This window comes from Eriocheir sinensis, chromosome 54 (assembly GCF_024679095.1).
Source record: "Eriocheir sinensis breed Jianghai 21 chromosome 54, ASM2467909v1, whole genome shotgun sequence".
Lineage (NCBI taxonomy): Eukaryota > Metazoa > Arthropoda > Malacostraca > Decapoda > Varunidae > Eriocheir > Eriocheir sinensis.
In genome coordinates, this window is record NC_066562.1 from 6,665,887 (window position 1) to 6,690,397 (window position 24,511).

Genomic DNA, 24,511 nt, shown 5'->3' on the forward strand with positions numbered 1-24,511 from the left:
TTTTTCTCATTTTTGCTTTTTTTCGTTCTTTCGTTATTTCTCTCAAATAATTAAAATAGAATGAGAGAGATAGAGAAAGAATGGAAAAAAGAACAAAAAAGATAAGAAAGAAATAAAGAATGAGGGATAAAGAAAAAGAGATAAAAAAATAATGGATAAGATAGAAAGAAAGAACGAAAATGAAAGATTGAAAATAATGAAGTAATGCAAGAATGAGAGGGAGAAAGAAATAAAGAATGAGAAATAAAGAAAAGGAGATAAAAAGAATAAAAAAAAGATTAGAAAGAAAGAAGAACGAAAATGAAGGACTGCAAAAATGAAATAATGCAAGAATGAGAGAAGAAGAAAGAAATAAAGAATGTGGAATAAAGAAAAAGTGATAAAAGAAGAAATAGAAAGAAAGGATTTGAAAGAAAGAACGAAAATGAGAGATTAAAAAAATGAAGTAATACAAGAATGAGAGGGAGAAAGAAATAAAGAATGAAAAATGAAGTAATACAAGAATGAGAGGGAGAAAGAAATAAAGAATGAGGGATAAAGAAAAGGAGAAAAAAATAAAAAAAGAAAGATTTAGAAAGAAAGAAGAAAAATGAAAGATTGAAAAAAATGAAGTAATAAAAGAATGAGACGACGAAAGAAAGAAAGAAAAGAAGACCGGATTGACACTCAGTTTTTACACATTTTTATTATTATTTTTCAGACCCGGGACAGTGTTGGGTTTCACAAAGCGCCACGCAGCCCTCCCCGGTGAGCACGATGCTGTTTAATTTGTGTTCGTGATTGAGGTTCGGCTGTCTGTTATTCACCGTCATTCTTTATTCATTGTGTACCTGTTTCTTTTGCACCTTTCCACTTTTTTTTTGACATTTGCATAATTTTACTTTAATTTTTCTTTATATAAATTTTCTCCTTTTTTCTTAGCCTCATTTTTTTACTCACCTTGATTTTTTTTGACCCAGTTTCATATTTTGACAGTTGGATTTTTTTTACTCAGCATGATTTTTTGACTCACCTTCTATCTTGCTTTTTATCTTCGCTGTCTCCCTTGCTAAAAAAAAAAAAAGTTGTGGATATTGCCATGGATAGTTTTATGAGGCAAAAGCTTCTGGGAATAGCCAACCTTAACACACATACATGACCTCATTCGCCCTTACATATATGAAGAAATATCTGACCCACATATATGAAAAAACAACTCTGACCCACATTTTATAAACTGGCCGCTAAGCCATAATTACATTGCCGCTAAAACCCTTGCTTCTCCTCCTCCTCCTCCACTTCCCCTGAAAAGCATTTATCACCGAATTCCTTAAAGATAATGAACGCGGCTATAATTACGACAGCGTTCACGGCGAGGAAAGTGACTGGAGGGAGTGAGCTTGTAACATAAGAACAAGGTTATTAAGAAGTTCGCTTTTTTATTATTATTTACAACAAAGTAGACAACTCAAAGGCACACAAAAAAGGAAACAATAATAAAAAAAGCCCGCTACTCGCTGCTCCTAGAAAGAATCCAAAGAGGTGGCCGAAAGAGATGTCAATTTCGGGGGGAGAGGTGTCCAGATAACCTTGTGGTAGAGGCTTGGTGACTTGTATATAAACTTGTCAAACTTTTCCTTGGGGCATACTATTTTGGCTCTCACCACATAATAAGGAGTTTGCTAGAGGGCGTTCAGCTTATATATAAACTTTGTGACGGAGATGAGCACCTAGGTCTGAAGATGCTGGTTATACTACTTATCTATCTGGTCAAGTTATCTATCAAGCTCAAGGCCCAATGTGACAAAGATGAGCACTGAGGTTACGTCCATCTATAGCTTAACTTCTTGTCAATGAACCTAAACTTATTGAACTAAACCCCATTATAAGCACTTCAAGCCCATGCCCTTTACTAACAGCAGCTTATTATTGATTAGTTTACCCTGAAAGCGGAAACCTAATAGAGAAAACGAGGTCACTGAAGGCAGAAAATGGGGTCAGGTGAGGTCAGGTGAACGCGCGGGTTAATTACAGGTAAATTTGGGGGGAAAGGTAAGACCCGAGGGAGAAGGGCGATTACAACAGGTAAAAAAAAAAGTAAAAAAGAGAGAAAAAGATAATGAGAAAGATTAAGAGAGTGAAAGGCAAGAAATGAGAGAGAGAGAGAGAGAGAGAGAGAGAGAGAGAGAGAGAGAGAGAGAGAGAGAGAGAGAGAGAGAGAGAGAGAGAGAGAGAGAGAGAGAGAGAGAGAGAGACGGTAGCAAATTCAGAAAGCAAGGAGGAGGAAGAAAAAAATGAGAGGAAAAAAGTAAAGATCAATGAAAAGAAAAATGAGGAGAACACGAGATGGAAAAATATTGGAGGAGGAGGAGGAGGAGGAGGAGGAGGAGGAGGAGGAGGAGGAGGAGGAGGAGGAGGAGGATATTAAGAACCAATACATGATGTTCGATTCTCTCTCTCTCTCTCTCTCTCTCTCTCTCTCTCTCTCTCTCTCTCTCTCTCTCTCTCTCTCTCTCTCTCTCTCATTTCCATATCTCCTCAATTTCTTTTCGCTTTTTTTTATTTATTTATTTATTTTGTTGTTTTTCTTCTTGATTTATTGTATTTTATTGTATTTATTGTATTTCTTTTTTTTTTTTACCTCGGTGAAAATATTTGCATCTTTTTTTCATCCCTTTTATATTTATTTGCGTGTTTGTTGTTGTTTACTTTGATGGCGTGAACGTGTGTGTGTGTGTGTGTGTGTGTGTGTGTGTGTGTGTGTGTGTGTGTGTGTGTGTGTGTGTGTGTGTGTGTGTGTGTGTGTGTGTGTGTGTGTGCGTGCGCGCTTGTTTATCTCTCATGGGTCCGTGTATGTTTCTTGTCGACCGTGTTTCTCTCTCTCTCTCTCTCTCCTCTGTTTATCTTCCTCCTTTTATTATTTCCTTTTCTTTCCTGTTGTTGCTTATCTCATCTGTTTATTCTTGTCATCATCCCTCTTCCTCCTCCTCCTCCTCCTCCTCCTCCTCCTCCTCCTCCTCCTCCTCCTCTTGCAAGGCGTCAAGGATGATGTAGGAAACTCGGGTATAAATTTAATCCTCGGTGAGCAAGAAGAAAATTGTTTGTCATGAAGGAGGAAGGAAGGAAGGAAGGAAGGAAGGAGGGAAGGAAGGAAGGAAGGAAGGAAGGACGGAAGGAAGGAGGGAAGGATAAACACGTGAAATAATGTAAGGAAGAGAGAGAAGAGAAAAGGAAATGAGAGAGAGAGAGAGAGAGAGAGAGAGAGAGAGAGAGAGAGAGAGAGAGAGAGAGAGAGAGAGAGAGAGAGAGAGAGAGAGAGAGAGAGAGAGACGATAAAACAGTGATTATACTTGTTAAAACTTGCATTAGTAAGTTGGACAGCATAGGGATGAAAGAGAGGAGATTATAGTTAACTCTCGCATTAGAAAATTGGACAGCACAGAGATGAAAAAGTTAAAATAATGCTTAACTCTTGCATTAGGAAGTTGAACAGCAGAAAGATGAAAGAATTGAGATGTTGATTACTCTTGCATTAGTATAAACTAACATAGGAGTGAAAGAGTGAAGGTACTGGTGAACTCTTGCATTAGGAAGTTGGACAGCATAGGGGTGAAAAAGTGAAGATACTGTTGAACTCTTGCTTTAGAAACTTGGGTAGCATAGGGAGGAGAGAGCGAAAATACTGCTTAACTCTTGCACCAGGAAGTTGGACAGTATAAGGATGAAAGAGCGAAGATACTGATTAATTCTCTCATTATTAAGTTGGCATAAGAGCGAAAGACTGAAAGCTATGTTGAACCCTTGCATTAGGAAGTTGGACAGCAAAGGATTGAAAAAAGATACTAGTCAACACGCATTTGTATAAGCTAGCATAGAAATGAAAGAGTGCACATTTTGATAAACTCTTGCATTAGGAAGTTGGACAGTAAAAGGATGAAAGAGCGAAGATACTGATTAATTCTCTCATTATTAAGTAGGCACATGAGTGAAAGAGTGAAGGTACTGGTGAACTCTTGCATTAGGAAGTTGGATAAAAAAGGATTGAAAAAAAGATACTAGTTAACTCTCATTTGTATAAGTTAGCATAGAAATGAAAGAGTGCACACTCTGATAAACTCTTGCATTAGGAAGTGGGACAGCATGGGGACGGAAAGTTGTGTGCGGTGGGATTAGTTTCTATTATGAAGGGATGAAGTAGTTTGTGGGAAGATTTCTTTATAGCGAGAAGTTAGGAAAATATATAATACGGGAAGGTGAAGGAGCGAGCGAGTAGAGGAGGAAAAAGGAAGAACAGAAAAGGGAGAAGAAGAAATGGAAGAGGAAGAAGTGAACATGAATGATAAATGAAAGAAAATAATGAGATTGGAAGTAAGGAAAGGAATAGAAAGAAGGAAATTATAACGGGAAAAGGAAGAAAAAGATGAAAAGATGTGAAAAGTAAGAGAAGGAGAGGAAAGCAAAAGGGAGATGAAATAAAGTTAAGGTACTAAAAATAAAATATAGGGAAGGTAAAAAAAATGTAGATACAAGAATAATACATGAATAAAAAAGGAACAAAAACTAAATTGGAGAACAGTGAAAAGGTGAAGGAACGGAACGGAAGGGAGGGAAAAGAAAGGAAAAGGAAGGAAAGAGAAGGGAAGGGAAAGGAAAAGAAAGGAAAAGGAAGGAGAGGGAAGGGAAGGGAAAGGAAATGATGGAAGGGAAGAAGGGAAGGGAAGGGAAGGGAAGGGAAAGGAAAGGGAAGGGAAGGGAAGAGAAAGGAAGGAAACGGAAGGAAAGGAAAGGCAAGGGAAGGAAAGGAAAGGAAAGGAAAGGGGAGGGAAGGGAATGAAAGGGAAGAAATGGGAAGGGAAGGGAAAGAAAATGATGGAAGGGAAGGGAAGGGAAGGGAAGGAAAGGAAAGAGAAGGGAAGAGAAAGGAAATGATGGAAGGGAAAGGAAGGAAAGGAAAGGGAAGGAAAGGGAAGGGAAGAGAAGGGAAGAGAAGGGAAAGGAAATGATGGAAGGGAAAGGAAGGGAAGGGAAGGGAAGGGAAAGGAAGGGAAGGGAAGGGAAGGGAAGGGAAGGGAAAGGAAGGGACATATATCAAAGAAGATGGAAGGGATGACTTCTGCATTGAGACTTAGGGGAAGAGGAAGGGGAGGAAGAAGAGGAGGAGGAGGAGGAGGAAGGGGAGAAGGAGGGGAATGCGTGAGTGCTTGCGTTTGTCACCCTAAATGGGAAGGGGAAGGGAGGGAAGAAGGAAGGGAGGTGATAAAGGAGGTGATGGAGGAGGAGGAGGAGGAGGAGGAGGAGGAGGAGGAGGAGGAGAGGAAGTGGGAGTATAGTTGTAACATCTTGGTGAGAGAGGAAGGAGGAGGAGGAGGAGGAGGAGGTAGTGGGAGTATAGTTGTAACGTCTTGGTGAGAGAGAGGAGAAGGAGGAGGAGGAGGAGGGGGAGAAGGAGGAGAAGAAGAAGGAGGAGGAGGAGGAGGAGGAGGAGGAGGAGGAGGTGATGTACTGGTTTGCATGTTATTGTGATGCCTTGTAGAGGAAGAAGAGGAGGAAGAGAAGGAAGAGAAGGAGGAAGAAGAAAACAGGGAGGAGGAGGAGGAGAAATAAGAGGTGAAGGAGGAGGAAGAAGAAGAGGAGGAGGAGGAGGAAGACGAAATATGATAACGAGAATGAGGAAATGAGGAAGAGAAAGAAGCAGAAAATGAAAAGGAGAGGAAGAAAATATAGAAATGGAGGAAGAAAATGAAGAAAAAAAAATGGGAAGACAAAAGAAAAGAGAAAATGGAAAAGAGAAATATAAAAAGAATGATTTGGAAACGAAAAACACGAAGAAATTAAGAAAATGAAAAGAATGAAGAAAAAGAAGAAATAGATGAAGAAAACTAAGAGAAGACAAATAGGAAGAGAAGAAGAAAAGGAAACGAAGACCAAATAAAACAAGGATGATTAAGAAAAGGAAGAAAAAAAAAGAAAACAAGAAGAAAATTAAAAGAAGAAAAAAATAGGAAAAAAACGAGGAAAAGGGGGAACACACACACACACACACACACACACACACACACACACACACACACACACACACACACACACACACACACACACACACACACACACACACCTGGTCTACTTTACACCTTAATTAGCTCACCTGAGAAAGTAGATGGATGGGAATTACCACAAAAAAGATGACAAATTTTTTAGTATAATAACACAAGATAATGAAAGAGTAAGCCAAGATTTTTATTGTAATTTATTGGGGCTGAGAATATTGTGTTTCGTGTATTTTGAGGTTAAGTAGTGGTGGTGGTAGTAGTAGTAGTAGTAGTAGTAGTAGTAGTAGAAGTGGAAGTAGTAGTAGTTGTAGTAGTTAGTTTAGTTAGTTAGTTAGTTAGGAAGGAAGGAAGGAAAAAGTGGAGAGAATATTAAAAAAGGAAAGTGAAAGAAATATAGAACAACAGGGAAAGGAAAAGGAAAATAATGAAAAGAAACGGAAAAGAATGAAAAGAGAAGAATCAGGAAAGGAAGGAATGAAGGGAAGAATAAATGAAATAAAATCAGATAAAAATTTAAGAAGTTGGAAGAGAAAAAAAGGATAAATGAAGGGAAGGGAAAGGAGGAAAACTAAGGAAAAGTAAAAATGGAAAAGGTAAGAAAAGAATAAAAGAAGTAAGGTATGGTAAAGCAAGAGGGAAGATAAGATAAAGTAAGTAGGGAAAAGGAAGATAGTAGTAGTAGTAGTAGTAGTAGTAGTAGTAGTAGTAGTAGTGGTAGTAGTAGTAGTAGTAGTAGTAGTAGTAGTAGTAGTAGTAGTAGTAGTAGTAGTAGTAGTAGTAGTGGTAGTAGTAGTAGTAGTAGTAGTAGTAGTAGTAGTAGTAGTAGTAGTAGTAGTAGTAATAAAACCAACAGAAGCATAAGTATTCCAAGTACATGTATTTACTTAACCAAACAAAATTAAAACCAAAAAATACAGAAAACTTAAAGACACAAAATTACATCAACACACAAGTCGACCAAGGCGGATTTTACTGAGTCACTCCCACGTGTTTGCATATTAAGTATTTTTCTTCTTTCTTTCTTTCCAGTATTTAGAGTTTATGTTACCAAAAAATGCCCCCCCGAAAAAAAATGGTACTCCGAGGGAAGGTTTTTAAATTAATGAAGAAAAAAAAAACTACAAACCGAAAAAAAAAACGAAGGTATGAAATTTGAGTGAAATGAAAAATATTAAAAAATGTCAGTTTATGATAAATTTTGCGTTTTTTTTTCCACTTTATGTTACCAAGAAAAGTCCACCCCCCTTAAAAAATGACTCCGAGGGAAGGTTTCTAAATTAATGAAGAAAAAAAGCTGAAAATCAAAAATAAAACGAAGGTATGAAATTTGAGTGAAGTGAAAAATTAAAAAAGTGCCAGATTATGATGAATTTTGCAAGTGTTCTTTTTACTACGAGAGATAACTTATAATATACAAACAGAGATACATAGATAGATAAACAGTTAGATAAGTTGATAGTTATACAGGTTGACAGGTAAATAGATGGATAGATAGATAAATGGGCAGACAGATGGATGGAAAGTTAGATGGATAGATAGACATGGATATAGATAGAAAGATAGATAGATAGATACAGATAGGATGAGAAATACATACACACAGATAAATATAAATAAGAAAAGAAAATAAGAAAAAGAAAAATAGAGGTAGAAATAGAGATGGATATAGAGAGCAAGAAAGAAAGATAGATGTAGATAGAGTGAGAAATATACGTAGACAGATAAATAAAAAAATAAAAAATCAGAAGAAAAAAAAGAAATAAAAAAAAATCCCCCTACGAGAAATGTATATAGACAGATAAATATAAATAAGAAAAAGAAATATAAAAAAAATAATAAAAAAATCCCCCCTTCCGCCTCTCCCCTCCCTTGTCCTTCCTTTACCTGGTCGGCCACTAATTAACACTGACAAACTATAGAGGACAGGTGATAGGAAGTGATTTACCTGCCCGCGCTCTCAATTATCGGGAAACTTAATTAAAAAGACTTGAGCGCTCATTACCGGGGGGAGAGGAAATACAGGTGAGAAGGAAAGTGAGAGAGAGAGAGAGAGAGAGAGAGAGAGAGAGAGAGAGAGAGAGAGAGAGAGAGAGAGAGAGAGAGAGAGAGAGAGAGAGAGAGAGATGATGATAGTGTTTCTTATCGTTAATAGATACACAGATAGATAGATAGATACAGAGTTATTACACATGTACTTTTGCATATCATAATTTCCTTAACATACAAAAAAAAAAAAAAATTCCGCCACTGAACTTTTATTTTTATTTTTTGGCGTCACTAATGAAAAGAAATTGAGACTTTAAAAGCAATGATTCAGTTATAATCAAATCATAAGTTAATTAACGTGTCTGTGTGTGTGTGTGTGTGTGTGTGTGTGTGTGTGTGTGTGTGTGTGGGAGAGTGGGTGGGTGGCTGTCTTTCTATCTGTTTATCTGTTTCTGTGTCTGTCTCTTTTCTTACATCAGTCTTTCTTCTGCTTGTCTGTCTGTCTACCGTCCTGTCTCCATGCCTTTGTCTGTCTGTTAATATCTACCCTTCTGTCTGTATTTATATATTCTTGTCTATTATTATGTCTGTTTGGGTCTGCCTTTCTGTGTTGTTCTATATGTCTGTCTGTCTGTCTATCCTGGTGTCTGTCTGTCTGTATTTTTATCTCTGTGTGTTTGTCTTTGTGTGTCTGTCTGCCTGTCTGTTTCTTAATGTCTGTGTCTGTATTTTCCTGTGTGTTTGTCTATTTCTGTGTGTCTGTTTCTTAATGTCTGTGTCTGTATTTTCCTGTGTGTTTGTCTGTTTCTGTGTGTCTGTTTCTTAATGTCTGTGTCTGTATTTTCCTGTGTGTTTCTCTGTGTGTTTGTCTGCTTGTATATCTAAATGTATGTGTCTGTATTTTCCTGTGTGTTTCTGTGTGTGTCTGTCTGCTTGTATATCTAAATGTATGTGTCTGTATTTTCCTGTGTGTTTCTCTGTGTGTCTGTCTGCTTGTATATCTAAATGTATGTGTCTGTATTTTCCTGTGTGTCTGTGTGTCTGTCTGCTTGTATATCTAAATGTATGTGTCTGTATTTTCCTGTGTATCAATCTATGCGTCCCTGTCTGTATATTTCTGTTTCTCTGTGCCATTTCTCTTCCGTTATTTCATTTACATATCGTACGGAGCAGCAGATTTATACACTTTTTTCAGTCATCGCGTGTCTGGCAACATTGCTGGGAGGCTGTCATTGGCCGGCCGTTCACGCATTGTCACGACACGACTGGTACGCGTTTCCGGGCCCATTGTATATTTTTTAAGGGAGGGGGGGGCGGCTTTTATGATTCACCACAACCTCTATGCCGCCCCCTCACCGCCCCCCTCTGTCCTTACCCTCCCTTCCCATATACGATCCCTGCCCCCCCCACATCCCTGCCCCCCATATCCACATCCCCCCATACCCCCACACGACCCCCTCTTCCCCCCCACACACACACAAACTCCCTCTTTCCCTCACCCCTTCCTAACCTCACCTCACACTGCCCGCCACGAACCTCACGCCCATCCCCGCCAGCCCCCGCCCACACACACACTCCGACCTCACCCCTCCTTCACCCCCCACTCCCCCCCAGAGCCATTGGTGTGTGTTATTGCTCCGAAGGAATGTAATTTGAGCCTTCAATTAATTTTTTCATAGGTAAAAAGACATTTGAACGTTTTACTCACACTCGCAAAAAATAGATTAGTCCCACGTTAGCCCGATTGGTGTGTGTGTGTGTGTGTGTGTGTGTGTGGAGATTATAGGGACCCATAACTGTACTTCGGAGGTGACTGGTGTAATGTATGTGTGTTGTGAACGTGTACTGTACCTGTTATAATCACTCTATCTACCTACCTGTCTATGTATCTGTTAATGTGTAGCTAATATGACAAACACTATCACAATCTGTCTATCTATTTCTGTCTGTCTGTCTATCTATCTATATATTATTTCCCTATTCATTCAGGTAGATATGTTGATAGTTAGAGAAATAGACAAAACGATAAAATTAGATAGATATAGATAAAAAGAGAGAATATATTATACTAGCAATATCGGTTAGAACTACCAGGGTACACTGATGGTACAGCTCACCTTTCTCTTCCCTTGGAGTGGCAGTTTGCTATTTACGACTTTTCTATGTTACCAAAAGCACTCCATCCCTTTCTGAACAATGCTAATATGTTAACTAGCAAGATAGGACAGGACTAGTAGGATACATGGATAGTACAGCTTGCCTTTCTCTTCCCTTGGAGCGGCTGTTTGCTATTTACGACTTTTCTATGTTTACCAAAAGCACTCCATCCCTTTCTGAACAATGCTAATATGTTAACTAGCAAGATAGGACAGGACTAGTAGGATGCATTGATGGTACAGCTTGCCTTTCTCTTCCCTTGGAGTGGCTGTTTGCTATTTACGACTTTTCTATGTTTACCAAAAGCACTCCATCCCTTTCCCCTTCTGAACAATGCCAAAACATAATCAGGGTATCAGGACCCCTCTACTCCCGAAAATGACCCCTCTTTCGGCCACCTCTTTGGATTCTTTTTAGGAGCAGCGAGTAGCGGGATTTTTTTTATTATTGTTTCCTTTTTTGTGTGTGTTCCCTTAAGCTGTCTCCTTTGTTGTAAAAGAAAAAAAAGCAAGATAGGTTAGGACTAGTACGATACATGGATAGTACAGCTCACCCTTCTCTTCCCTTGGAGTGGCGGTTTGCTGTTTATGACCTCAATGTTTACCAGAACCCCTTTATTCCTTTATCATTACCTTCCTGATTTCCACGTTAGTGTTCAAGGGCTCCACTAATTGCTCGGCCGAGATTTGTGTATTCATCAAGTCTTAATATTACAACATTTATCGGTAATATCCAACTTTTTTTTTTTTTGCTCGACGCTTTTTTCACAAATTTTTGCCTTTCGCCGTTGTCAGAAAATATCGTACGTGAAATCCTTTATTTTTTTCGATAATTGGATTTCAATTTTCGTTAATTGGAGCAGGAGGAGGAGGAGGAGGAGGAGGCGGAGGAAGATGATGATGAAAATAAAAATGAAGAAGAAAAATTTGACAAAAAGAGGAAGAAGAAAAATAATCGTTTTTCTCAACTATGTAAAGATTTTTTTTGGTCAGTAAAGTTACTCAGATCACACACACACACACACACACACACACACACACACACACACAGTCATAACACTCCCATTCACACACACACACACACACACACACACACACACACACACACACACACACACACACACACACACACACACACACACACAGTCATAACACTCCCATTCACACACACACACATAACCTTCATTTTTTTTTCACTCACAGCACATTTAAAAAACATTGCCTTTGGACGCTGTTAGGAAATATTGTACACGGAATTCATACGTTTTTCGGCGATTGGCTTTAAATTTCGGGTAATTGGAACAAAATGACTCGTACCAATTGCGGGCGAGCGGCGGGAAACTTTGGCAATATTTCATACCTGGCCAACGGGGCGACGCTAATTATAACTGCCGAAAATAATTACCGCGGCTCACCTTTGGCAGTACCGGAGCAAAGGTGCATACTGACTGACCCCCGCCCCTCCCCCCCCAAAAAAAAAATTAAAGTGGATATTAAACGTTCTCTCTCCCTTCTAAAAATATCAGAAAATATCGTATCCCTATTCACTCAGGAGGTGCATACTGACCCCCCCCCCTCCCCCACCCAAAAAAAAGGGCGATATTAACCGTTCTCTCTCCCCTCCAAAAATATCAGAAAATATCGTATCCCTATTCATTCAGGTAGATATGTACATAGATAGAGACATAGATAAAAGGATAAAATGAGATACCCCCCCCCCCCCAAAAAAAAAAAGGTAGATTTCCTTCTCTCCCCCTCCAAAAATATCAGACAATATCGTCTCCCTATTCATTCAGGTAGATATGTAGATAGATAGAGACATAGATGAAAGGATAAAATGAGATAGATATTGATAAAGAGAGAGAAAGATACATAGACAGAAACAGTGGAAAAAATGTTTAAGTATTTCCCTATTCATGTAGAGATATCTGAAAAAATGTCACCAGAAAAAGACTAAAAACGAGAAGTACAATTATAAGTGACGAAAAAGAACATATTGATTAGTAAGATATGAATGAAAACCTGAAATTTAATAGCTGAATAGAAAAAAAAAAAACTAGGACAGACTCTAATAAAAAAAGAAGAAACGTAATTAATTGACAACTAGCGAAAGTTTAATAATGAAAAAACTTAAAATTAATTAGGAAAGGAAAAACGAAAAGACAAATACTTATTGAAAGAAATGAAAAAAAGTGTATTAGATGATTAACAAAGAAATGAAAAAAAAAGACATTCATATAAAAACTATTGTATATTTTTAGACTTTGGAAATAATACAATATACAATATTAAAGAAAAAAGAAAATTATACACATCTAGTGGAAAAAAAGGTCAACAAAAAGAAGAAAATCACATATCAAGAATAAACAAAAGAAAAAAAAGAGCAATAAAGAAAATAAATGATAATCTAATACTCTCATTCCTTTCCTTTCAACTCCTCTTGCTTTCTCTCTTTCTCTTCTTCTCTCCCTTCTTCTTTTCTTCTTTTTTTCCAGCCCCGTTACTTCTTTTCTCCCTTCTTCTTTCTCCAGTTTTTATTTATTTTATCTCTCCTATCTTTCTAATATCTATTTATCTCATTCCCTTCCTTTCAACTCCTCTTGCTTTCTCTCTTTCTCTTCTTCTCTTCCTTCTTCTTTTCTTCTTTCTCCAGTCCTTTACTTCTTCGCTTCCTTCTTCTTTTCTTCTTCTTTCTCCAGTTTTTATTTATTTTATCTCTCCTATCTTTCTTATATCTATTTCTCTCATTCCCTTCCTTTCAACTCCTCTTGCTTTCTCTCTTTCTCTTCTTCTCTTCCTTCTTCTTTTCTTCTTCCTCCAGTCCTTTTACTTCTTCGCTTCCTTCTTCTTTTCTTCTTCTTTCTCCAGTTTTTTTTATTTATTTTATCTCTACTATCTATCTTATATCTATTTCTTTCATTCCCTTCCTTTCAACTCCTCTTGGTTCCTCTTTTTCTCTTCTTCTCTTCCTTCTTTTCTTCTTCCTCCAGTCGTTTTATTTATTCGCTCCCTTTTTCCTCTTCTCTCTCCAGTTTATATTTCTTTTATCTCTCCTATCTTTCTTTTATCTTCTTTTTACACTTCTCTTCAATTTCCGTATCTTCTCGTCACCCCTCCTTATCTTCTTGTCCTCCTACTCCTCTCCTTCTTCATCCAGGTCTTTTATGTCTCCCATCTCTCTATTTTCTTTCATACTTTCTCTTCAAACTACTACTCTATTCCCGTTCATACCAAGGAAATACGAATGAGGAAAAAGAAACCAAACAAAATATAGAAACAAGCTCATTATGGGATTCAAGGAGGTCCACACACGTACTCACAACCAACCTCCGCGCCGCTGTCCTTGTACCCACACGCACGTACCTGTGGGGGAGAGAGAGAGAGGTTTTAATTACAGGTGTTGGGCAAGGCGACTCCCCCGCACGGCCAAGGGCGAAAAATAGTAAAAAATGTGGTTAGTTGTTTGCGGATTGGGAAGTGTAGGAATGTGTTTTTTTGTGTTTGTTTTTGCGATGATAAAGAAATAATATGTTGGTAGTTTGATGTTTAATGTTTGGAAATGTGTGTTTTTTTGTTTGTTTTTACGATGATACTGAAATTGGTTTGTAGTTTGGTTATTAGGATGTTTGGAGATGTGTTTTTTATAATGTTTTTGCGATGATACAGAAAAAGGGTTGTTGTTTGATGATTGGAATGTTTGGAAATGTGTTTGTTATTTTATATTTTGGCGGCGAAAGAAGATAATTAATTTGTAGTTTGGGGATGAGAAAATGTGGAAATGTGTTTGGTTTTGTGTTTTGGCGATAAATAAGACATAAGTTTGTAGTTTGATGATTAGAATATTTGTAAATTGTTTTTTTTGTTTTGTTTTTGCGATGATAAAGAAATAAATAAGTTTGTATTTTGATGATTAGAAAGTGTAGAAATGTGTTTGTTTTCGTATGTTTGTTAATAATGATTGAATGATTGGTTTTGGTGCTGTTTTTTTCTTTTTTCTTTTTTGTTTGTTTTCTTGGTTATTAGAAGGTTTGGGAGTGTGTTTGTTTTTTGTATAATTTGTTTTTATGATTTGTTTTGGTGTTGCTGTTTTTCTTATATTTCGCCTTCGTTTTCTTTTTCTTTTTTGTTTCGTTTCTGTTCCTTTTCTGTTTTATTTTTTATCTTTTTTCCTGTTCTTATTCTTGTTCTAATTCTTGTTTTTCTTCATGTTCCTGTTTTTTATATTCATTTTGCTCTTGTCCTTTTTCTTCTTATTCTTTTTTTTATTCTTGTTCTTGCTCATTTTTCCTCCTCTTATTATTATTGTTATTACTATTATTCTTACTGTTTTTGTTTTTCTTCATGTTCCTGTTTTTCACATTCATTTTGCTCTCGTTCTTGTTTATATTCTCGTTCTTGTTCTTTGTTCTCTTCTCTTATTATTATTGTTATTATTATTGTTATATTATTATCCTCTTGAAACAGGAAGCAGACAAACAAAATGATATAACAAAAAGTTGCTGAATCAGTAATTGGATTCTGCTCATAATATGAAACGCAAACATGCAAATGGAAGGGCCAGAGAGAGAGAGAGAGAGAGAGAGAGAGAGAGAGAGAGAGAGAGAGAGAGAGAGAGAGTTGGGGGACATTGATAGATACGCAGATTGTATTTTGATATTAAAAAACGGGGGAGAGATTGATTGAATGCAACAGCCAGTGAGCGAGCGAGAGAGAGAGAGAGAGAGAGAGAGAGAGAGAGAGAGAGAGAGAGAGAGAGAGAGAGAGAGAGAGAGAGAGAGAGAAATAGGAAAGCAAATACAAGTCTTATATAAACTGATTGATAGAGAAACAGAATATAATAAAATGAAGGGAATTAGTCAAACAGCCAGTCACTCAGCCGGTCAGTCAGTCAGTCATTTAGTCAGTTAGTAAGTCAGTCAGTCAGCCAGTAAGTCAGCCAGTCAGCTAGCCATTCAGTTATCAGTAAGTGGGTCAGTCAGTCAATTAGTTAGTCAGTCAGTCAATCAGTCAGTAAGTCAGTCAGTCAGTAAGTCAGCCAGTCAGTTAGCCATTCAGTAATCAGTAAGTGGGTCATTCAGTCAATCAGTCACCCACAGTCACCTAAACAGTCACCCAGTCATGCAAACAGTCACCCAATCACCCACACAGTTACTCAATCACCCAAACGGTCACCCACTCACCTATACAGTCACCCAGTCATCCTTACAGTCAGCCAAACAGCCAACGAAGCAGACATACAGAAGGGAACCCATTACCAGATCACACTCCCAACCCTGCCGCTGCCCCGTCTACCCTCCAGCCTTCCTGCCCTGAACGCTGCGCTCCCCCGCTCTTCCGCCGCTCCTGCCCCGCTTCCCCCGTCCTCCAGCCGACACTCACACCCTGAACGCTGCTGCTGCCCCGTTCCCCCGCCCACCTTCACACCCCCACCGCGGCCCCCCCCCCCCTCCCCCCCCGTTCTCCTACCCCGACTCCCGCTCATCCCGGATTCAATAACGCGACACTTTATATGAGGTAGAGGAGAGATTCTGAACCATTAACGGTGATAGAGGAAACAGTAGTGCTACAGTTAACGTCAGATATCAGCGAGGAGGAGGAGGAGGAGGAGGAGTGGAGATAGGGAGAAAGCAACAGGAATACAATTGAAGAAGTTTAAAGAGAAGATATGAAAGAAAGGAGAAGTAAAGGAAATGGAGAAAGAAGAAGAGGAGGAGGAGGAGGAGGAGGAGGAGGAGGAGGAGGAGGAGGAGGAGGAGGAGGAGGAGGAGTGGAGATAGGGAGAAAGCAACAGGAATACAATTGAAGAAGTTTAAAGAGAAGATATGAAAGAAAGGAGAAGTAAAGGAAATGGAGAAAGAAGATGAGGAGGAGAAGGAGGAAAAGAGGAAGAGAGGAAGCAAGGAGGATACAAGAATAGAAGAAGAGTTTGAATAGAAGGTAAGAAAGAAAATAAAAAAAGATGGAAGAAATAAAATAAGTGGATAAAGAAGAAGAGAAGGAGTAGGGGAACAGGAAGAGAAAAACGAGAAACAAGAAGATACAGAAATTGAAGAAGAGAAATTTGAAGATGATGTAAGAAAGGAAGGAGAGATGAAAGAAATAAAAACTGGAGAAAAAAGAAGCAGAAGAAAATAAAGAGGGGAAGGAAGAGGAATTGAAATGAAGGGAATGAAAGAAAATAAAGAGGACAGAAAGAGAATAGAATAGAAAGGAAGGTAATAAAGGAGGAAGAAGAGGAAGATAATGGAGGAAGAGGAAGAGGAAGAGGTGCTGGTGGTGCTGGCGTGTTGCAATTGTTAGAGAGAGAGAGAGAGAGAGAGAGAGAGAGAGAGAGAGAGAGAGAGACGACCAGACAGACACAGACAGACAGACAGACAGACAGACAGACAGACAGACGTAAAATTACTGTTACACCATTTAGCGAGGAAAGAGGAAGAGGAAGAGGAGGCAAGGGAGAAGAGGAAGTGTAGGGGAAGAGAGGGAAAGGGAAGAGAATGAGGGAGAAGGGAGAGAAAGGAAGGAAAATGGGAGAAAGGAAGGAAAAAGACATAGGAAAAAGGGAGAAAGTTGAACCAGGGAAGGAGGAAGAGGAAAGGAAGGGGAGGGTAGAACAAGGGAAGGAAGAAGGAAGGAAGGAATGAGAAGAGAAAAGGAAGGAAAAGAGGAAGAAATAGAGGGAATAGGAAGAAAGTAACAGACAGGAAAGTGACGTGTGTGTGTGTGTGTGTGTGTGTGTGTGTGTGTGTGTGTGTGTGTGTGTGTGTGTGTGTGTGTGTTCGCTTCCCGAGTCATCTCATTTCCACCCTCTTGAGAAAATTAAAATTCTCAATGTTTTTAATTACTTTCCTTTCCTTTCCCACCTTTCCAAAATTTTTACCTCGAAGTCAGACACGAAAATGAGGGAAAAAAAGAAAAGAAAAATACATAATAGAAAGAGTGAGAAAGAAAGAAAATACAAAGTGAAAGAAAATAATATAAATGACTCGCTTTTAATCTTTGTGTCTGGAAAAATGAACTTGAGATGAAAAGAAAGAAAAAAGGGAAAAGAATAAATTATAGAAGCGAGGATAAAAGGAAGAGGAAAAAAAGCAGTAAAGAAGCGATGCCATGAAAGAAGAAAAGAATTAAGGAAAATATATATGGTTGGAAAAGGAAAGGAAAAGGAAAAACATAAATTATAGAAGCAAGGATTGAAGGAGGAGGGAAAATAAAACAGTGAAAAACGACGCAGTGAAGGAAAAGAGGAATAAGGAAAATATATAAGATACAAAGATTCAAGAAAGGAAGGAAAATATGCTAGAAAATAATGACTGAGAGGAAAAGGAAAAAAAGGAAAATAAAGTTGTAGGAAATAATGTTGAATGTAATATCCTGTTCCTATTTTTTCCTCTCTTGTATAAGGATATCCTCTTCCTCCTCCTCTTCCTCCTCCTCTTCCTCTTTCTCTTCCTGCTCATCTTCTTTCTCTTATTGTTTTTTTTATTTCAATGTTTTTCTTTTGTTCATATTTGTATTTGTTTTTATTGTTTTTATTTTTGTTCCTGTTTATCATCATTCTCTTCTTTTCTTTTATCTTCTCTTTCTCTTCTCTCGTCTCCTCTTCTTTCCTCTCTTTTCTTATCTTTTTCGTATTTTCTCATCTCTCTTCTTTCCTCTCCTCCTCTTTTTTCCTTTACCCTCTTCTTTTTTCTTTTCCTTTCCTCTCTTCTCTCTTCTTCTCTCCTCTTTCCTCTCCTCTTCTCTTTTTCCCTTTCCTCTCTTCTCTCTTTTCCTTTCCTCTCCTATTCACTCTTCTTCTCTCTTTATCTTTTTCCTATCTTCTATTCTCGTCTTTTTCCTTTTATCTTCTCTTTCTCTTCGCTTTTTCCTCTCTCGTCTCCTCTTCTTTCTTATCTTTTTCGTATCTTCTCATATCTCTTCTTTCCTCTCCTCTTTATTTCCTTTCCTATCCTCTTTTCCTTTCCTCCCCTTTCCTCTCTCCTTATTTTTCCCTCTTCTCTTCTCTTCCCTTTTATCCAGTCTCCCCTGTCTCCTCTCGTAAACCACCTCCAGTCTTAATCTAATTTTCTCTCTAATCTTCTCTCCTATCCCTCCTTATTACTCTCCCCGCTTTCCTGGGCTACATTTTCTCTTCTTTTCTTCCTTTCTCACATAATTTCCTCTTCTTTTCCTCTCCTTAATTCTCCTCCTCTTTTTCCATCTTTTTGTAGCCTTTCCTCTCTCTCTTTTTGTTTCATTTTCAGTCTTTCTTTTCTTTTTTCTCTTCTTCTTTATTAATATATCTTCTACCTCCCTTTTTCTCTCTTTTTCCAGCTCTTCTTTTTTATTTATATTATCTTCTAAGTCTTTTTCTCTCATAACATCTTTCATTCTCTTCTATCTTCCCTTCACTCTCTCTTTGTCTCTCTCCTCTTTTTCTCTCTTTCCCCTCCTTCTCTTCTCATCCTTAATCACCTCCTTTCTCTTTCATCAGTTTCTCCTCCTCCTCCTCCTCCTCTTCTTTCTCTCCTTACGTTTCATCTTCCCTTTTATATCGTATCAACTTTACCTCTCTCTCTCTCTCTCTCTGTCTCCTTCATCCCTTCCTCTTTCTTTTCTTCTTAGACTCCTCTCATTCTAAACCGCCTCCTCTCTGAATTTTGTCATCCTCCTCTTTCATCCCTTCCTCCTCCTCCTCCTCTTCCTCCTCTTCCTCGCTCATGTAAATTTATAATATTCTGGAATCATTATCGTTTACGCCTTAGATAATTTTCCTGGCGTTGTTATATTTATCGGCCAGCAGTGATTTTTAGCGTTCACGGCCGAGGGGAAACTAAACTAAAACGGCGCGCTCGGAAGAGGAAAAATTTGGGAAGTGGGATAAAATTGCACGAAAAGAAAGGAAGGAAAGTTGAGGTTGTGTTTAAAGATGCTGGGGAAGATGATTTTGAAGGTCGGATAAACAGAAAGAAGGTTTAATAGCGTAGAGGGGAGAGATTGAAGGACAGAGTTACATGAAAAGAGGTGGATAGTGAAATGAATAGTGAAGAATACTGGAAAAAGATATATATAGAAAATTGACACAAAACAGGGAGAAAAGGTGAACATTGAAGGAGGAAATAACATGAATAGAGGTGAATAGAGAAGTTGTAGTAAAGAGAATAGATATTGAAAAGTGTCCGATAGATGAGGAATTGGAATGAAATAGAAAAATACGCGAAAAATTGGGAAAAAAGGATAAATTTGCTTGTCTGGAGATAGATACAAATGGAAGCTTATACAATTGTACGAAGAAAATAAAAAAAGAATGTTTATGCACAGAATAATATATAAATGAAGGCTGAACGGACTGATTGTAATTGCCTTGAAATTATTAAAAGGGAGGGTTATAAAAATGAAAGGATAAGAAATAGAGAAAAAAATGCTTAATGAGGTTAAAGACTTTTGGAAGGCGATGAAGGTTACAATTAAGGTGAAAATTGCATGTCAGGAATAAGAAAAATAATGAAAATAAATTGCTTGTTAAAATAAAATAAAAAATGAGAGTGCAAATAAAGCGTTCTAAAAATAATTGGAAGAAAGAGCGTAACTATAAATATGAAATTGTGACAGTGAAGATTAAATGAACAGAAGTGAATAGTGAAGTGAATAGTGAAGAAGAGGGTTAAAAAGGAACATACCAGAAAAGGGTTAAAGGTGGACAAAAATGATGAAAGGTAAAGAGTTTGATAAAGATGATAAACAGATGTGGATATTGGGTTAAAGTAAAGATGAAAAAAGGCTTTGAGAGGTAAATTTAAACATGAGAAAAGACGTACAGCAGCAAATTTGTGGAAGACACGTAAAAAATGATGGATAGCAAAAATCACACTGAAGAAGAGAAAGAACATGGAAAAAGTTTGAGAAGATAAATGCGGAAAATAAGTTACAATGTCAAGGAAGGGGAAGCTGAGAGCCTTAACAAGAAATAATGAAAGGACAACAGAAACAAGAGTTGGGTTACAAAAGTTGAATAAGAGGAAAAAAAAGCAAAAAACAAAAGAAGAGATGGATAGAGGAAATAAACTGTAACGTCAAGGAAGTGGAAAGTTAAGTTAATAAATAATGAAAGAAAACCAATAATAGGCGATAGTTTATAAGTTTGAAAAGGACAAAAAATATAACAAATAAAAAGACGAGATGAATATAGGAAATAGATTGTCACGTCCAGGAAGAGGAAGAGGAATTTAGACCAGAATGAAATAAAATAACACAAGATTTAAAATGTTTATAGCAAGAAAACAGGAAAATATATAAACAAAGAAAAAAAGACGAAATTTATATGAGAAACGACAAAATTGAACACTGAAATTCACCAAAAACGACAAAACTGAACACTAAAATTCACCAAAAACGACAAAATTGAACACTAAAATTCACCAAAAACGACAAAATTGAACACTAAAATTCACCAAAAACGACAAAATTGAACACTAAAATTCACTAAAAACACCAAAATTGAACACTAAATTTCACCCAAAACGACAAAATTGAACACTAAAATTCACTAAAAACACCAAAATTGAACACTAAAATTCACCCAAAACGGCAAAATTGAACACTAAAATTCACCCAAAACGACAAAATTGAACACTAAAATTCACCCAAAACGACAAAATTGAACACTAAAATTCACCCAAAACGACAAAATTGAACACTAAAATTCACCAAAAACGACAAAATTGAACACTAAAATTCACCAAAAACGACAAAATTGAACACTAAAATTCACCAAAAACGACAAAATTGAACACTAAAATTCACCAAAAACGACAAAATTGAACACTAAAATTCACCAAAAACGACAAAATTGAACACTAAAATTCACCTAAAACGACAAAACTGAACACTAAAAATCACCCAAAACGACAAAATTGAACACTAAAATTCACCCAAAACGACAAAATTGAACACTAAAATTCATAAAAAACGACAAAATTGAACACTAAAATTCACCCAAAACGACAAAATTGAACACTAAAATTCACCCAAAACGACAAAATTGAACACTAAAATTCACCCAAAACGACAAAATTGAACACTAAAATTCACCCAAAACGACAAAACTGAACACTAAAATTCACCAAAAACGACAAAATTGAACACTGAAATTCACAAAAAACGACAAAATTGAACACTAAAATTCACCCAAAACGACAAAATGGAACACTAAAATTCACCAAAAACGACAAAACTGAACACTAAAATTCACAAAAAACGACAAAATGGAACACTAAAATTCATCCAAAACGACAAAACTGAACACTAAAATTCACAAAAAACGACAAAATTGAACACTGAAATTCACCAAAAAAACGACAAAATTGAACACTCAAAATCACCAAAAACGACAAAATTGAACACTGAAATTCACCAAAAACGACAAAACTGAACACTAAAATTTACCCAAAACGACAAAATTCTACAAAACGCACCAACGAAGGGCAGCGGTCGCGTGCTCACCTCCGTGTATTAATAAAAGAATAATTTCCAGCCACGTGTCTGTTAAACGCGATAAAAGAAATACCGCCGTTGTTTTTATTTTATTTATTATTGCATTCTCTCTCACGGCCTCGAATTTTTATGCATTTTTCGTCGGTTTGTTTATATCGTGCGAGTGAAATTTTGTGTTTATTCAGTTTTATGTTGTTTATTTATTTATGTTTTATTTTGTTGTTATTTCTTTCAAGTTTTACTGGAAATATTTCTTCCTATATTTTCTGTTTTTCATTTTGTTATATTTTCCAGCTTTATTTTTTTTTCGTTATTAGTCTTAACATTATCATCGTTTTTGTCTATTTTTCCTTTGTTTTGGTTGATGCATTTCTCTATTTTTATCATCATTTACTTCTTCGTTTATTCTTATACTCATTCATTATTTATTTTATACTCATTACATATCTTCAGTAACTGTCTTTTTTTCCTACTTATATATATTTTTTTGACGAACGAGGAAGAAGAAAAAGAATGCAAAATAAGGAATAGAAAATGCGAATGGAAAAATGATGAGAGAGAGAGAGAGAGAGAGAGAGAGAGAGAGAGAGAGAGAGAGAGAGTTATAGTCCTCGTTTTCCTCTTTTCCTCAACATATTTGTCCTCTCTCTCTCTCAAACGTATTTAAACTACTCACTGCGACAAACCTCCTCCTATAAATTTTCTCTCCTCCTCCTCCTCCTCCTCCTCCTCCTCTTCGCTGTGTTTATGAAGACTTACACTTTTCGTCTTCTTCAGTGAGACAAAAATGAACTAGACTTTTTTTTTTATAAGCTCTTAATTTCTTCATCTATTTTTGCTTCTATGATATTTTTTACGTTTTTTTAAGTTTTATTTATTTTATTTATTTATTTGGTTAGTTTTTTTTTTGTGTGTGTGTTTATCTCGTCAAAAGTTGTTCATCTATATTTACTTTTTTTTTCTTTTATTTATTTCAGTTCAGGAAAGTCATAATTTACTTCTGATGTGTATTTTTTTCAACATTTTTTACTTTTCTTGTTTTTTATTTATTTATTTATTTTTTTTTATTTCATGTATTTTTCTCCTTTCTTTTCTTCTTGTCTGCCTTAGTTGCTCTTTTTCCCTCCTCCATTTTCTTCCCCTTTTTCCTCTTCCTCCTCCTACATATTTTTCGTCCCTATTTTCTTCTTTTTCCCTTTCCTCATATTTTCCTTCTGCCAAACCTTCTCCTCCTCTTCCTTTTCCTCCTCCTCTTCCTCCTCTTTTTCCTCCTCCTCCTCCTCCTCTTCTTCTTTTTCTGCTGGTGCTCCATTCCTCCTCCTCCTCTTCTGTTGGTGCTCTCCTCTTCCTCCTCCTCCTCCTCCTCCTCCTTTGATTTCTTCGTCCCCAAAACTTAAATAAAAAATAAGCCAATTAGGGGACATGAGCAACCCCTCTCTCTCTCTCTCTCTCTCTCTCTCTCTCTCTCTCTCTCTCTCTCTCTCAATTTTCCTTCTTGTGTTTTTTCCTCTTCCTTTCCTCCTCCTCCTGCTCTTTTGTTTTCCTCCTTTCCTCCCTCGTTTTCCTCCTTTCCTTCGTATTTGTTTTCTCCTCCATGTTTTTCTTCCCTTCCTTCTTCCTTTATTATTTTTTCTTTCCTCTTATCTCTTTTTTTTTTTACATTTTTCTTTCTTATTCAATTATTCTTCCTCTTCCCTCCTTCCCTTTCTTTCGTCCTTTTCTTTTTGCTTTACTTTCTCTAATTATTTTCATGTATTTTTTTTTCTTTTGTATTTCTTTTGCAGCGTTTTTTGATTTATTATTTATATTTTGTTTTATTAGTGTTTGTGGTTAGGTAATTACACACACACACGCACACACACACACACACACACACACACACACACACACACACACACACACACACATCCCCTCCTTCTCCTTTACACTAACACACGCCCACACACACTCCCATCCCCTTTCACACACACACACTCACACACACACACACACTTACACGTCCCACTCGTCTACCCAAACATAATATTTCCTCTCTCTCTCTCTCTCTCTCTCTCTCTCTCTCTCTCTCTCGCTCCACCATGTTTTCCTTCCTTCCCTCCCTCTATCCTTCTCTTCCTTTCCATCAGATTACCTCCTCCTCCTCCTCCTCCAACTCTTCCTCCTCCTCCTCCTCTCTCTCTCTCTCTCTCTCTCTCTCTCTCGCACTCTCAAGCAGTGTTTTGTATATTTCCTGTTAAGATGTGTCCTCCATAAAACACTGGAGAGAAAAAAGGGGCGGAGAGAGAGAGAGAGAGAGAGAGGCTACAAGAAATATGATGGGGAAGCCGCTCACGTCAACTTCAAGACAGGTATTGGACAGGTAGAGAAGCGTAGTAGTAGTAGTAGTAGTAGTAGTAGTAGTAGTAGTAGTAGTAGTAGTAGTAGTAGTAACAGTAGTAGTAGCAAAAATAATGACAACAAATATAGAAAAAACAAGAATAGCAGAGAGAGAGAGAGAGAGAGAGAGAGAGAGAGAGAGAGAGAGAGAGAGATGAAAGAAGGTCGCCTCACTTCCTGACTTAGCTCCTTTGCGAATAAAAATTACAAAATGAAGGAGCTGCCCCTTCAAAGACGCGGATCATGCAGAAAACGGGATGAGAACCTTGAGGCTGAACACACTTAACGTTCTAGATTCCTCTTCCTCCTCCTCCTCCTCTTCCTCCTCCTTATCTTTTTTGTACTTATTTTTCTGTTAATTTTCTTCTCTTTAATCCTATCTCCTCCTCCTCCTCCTTCTCCTCCTTCTCTTCCTCCTCCTCTTATACTTTCTCCTCTTTCCTCCTCCTCCTCTCCTTGTTTCCGTCGTTCTCTTCCTCTTCCTCTTTCTTC

General features: G+C 37.3%; 1 long non-coding RNA gene across 1 annotated transcript in view; it reads left to right on the plus strand.

Moving 5' to 3' along the window:
- Positions 1-549: 549 nt before the first annotated feature.
- The window catches only part of LOC126983659 (uncharacterized), a 285,008-nt gene continuing 261,046 nt past the window's right edge, over positions 550-24,511 (plus strand). The window contains exon 1 of the long non-coding RNA XR_007736100.1: positions 550-747. This is a non-coding gene — a long non-coding RNA (uncharacterized LOC126983659). The remainder of the gene's footprint in view (positions 748-24,511) is intronic.